Here is a 1456-nt window from a genome sequence, read left to right as displayed (position 1 = left end):
GGTATTCAGTAAATCTGAAAAAGAGCATAAAGAGCACTTAACACTTGTATTTGATTTGCTTGCACAAAATCACTTGTACTTGAATCCTGAAAAGAGTTCATTTTTCCAATTTGCAATTGAATATTTGGGACATATTGTATGGGGTAAGGGAATACATGTAGACCCCAAGAAAATTGAAGCCATTCAATCATGGCCTAGACCCCAAAACTTGCATGAGCTACGTTCTTTCATCGGTCTTTATAGCTATTACAGGAAATTTGTTCGTAACTTTGCTTTCAAGTCTCATTATTTGACTCTCCTATTGAAGAAAAACACACCTTATGAATGTATTGATTTACAAGAAAGCTCATTTAATGCACTTAAACAAGCTTTGACTAATGCACCTGTATTGCAACTGCCTGATTTTGAAAGACCATTCTTTGTCGTAGTCACACTGATGCTAGTGGAAAAGGTATCGGTGCAGTCCTTATGCAAGATAACCATCCACTTGCTTTTGAAAGTCGTAAATTCAAACCTTCTAAAATGAAGTTCAGTACTTATGATAAAGAATTGAGTGATGTGGTACATGCATTGAAAATCTAAAAACATTATGTACTGGGTACTAACTTGATCAACAAAGTATCAAATACTTACTTTCTCAACCCTTAATAGATGATAGACATATTAATTGGGCCGCTTTTATTCAAAGTTTTCAGCCCAACATTCAATACCAGCCTATTAAAGAAAACGTTGTAGGTGATGCTTCGAGTAGAAGACCCTCACTTAATAATCTATCAACCATTACGGGAACTTCATTTGACACTATGCCTGACACTTATGCTCATGAATATGATGACTTCAAAACAACATGGTTGCATATGCTTGGCAATTTTGTGCACACATTTCTCGAATATGCTATTCAAGAAAACTTTCTTTATTTCAAACAAAAATTGTGTGTGACTAAACCTTTCCGTACGTTAATTATTGAAGAATTACACAAACCACCCTATGCTGGACATAGAGGATTTGTTGCAACTTTTTAAAATTTATGCCGTGATTTCTATTGGACTACTATGAGAATTGATGTTAAACAGTATGTTTCAACTTGTTTGATTTGCCAAAAGATCAAAGCAACAACATGTAAGAAATTGGGATTTTTACACCCTCTCCCCATTCCTAAAAGACCATGGGAACACATTTCAATGGATTTTGTTACTGGTTTCCCACTCACAGTGCACAAGCATGACATGATTTGAATTGTTATTGACCGTTTTTTTAAACAAGTGTATTTCATTCCTTGTAAGAAAACACTCACGGCACATCAAGATGCACTTTTGTTTCTTAAGACGTTTTCCCACTTTACCTAAGATCATTATTATGATCGAGATTCAAAATTTTGTAGTGCTTTTTGGACTATTGTGTTTGAAAATCTTGGCACTACACTTGACTTCACTTTTGCATTCCATTCTGAATCTAA

This window comes from Adiantum capillus-veneris, chromosome 29 (assembly GCF_014529385.1).
Source record: "Adiantum capillus-veneris isolate H3 chromosome 29, ASM1452938v2, whole genome shotgun sequence".
In the NCBI taxonomy this organism is placed as follows: Eukaryota; Viridiplantae; Streptophyta; class Polypodiopsida; order Polypodiales; family Pteridaceae; genus Adiantum; species Adiantum capillus-veneris.
This window is presented reverse-complemented; position numbering follows the sequence as displayed.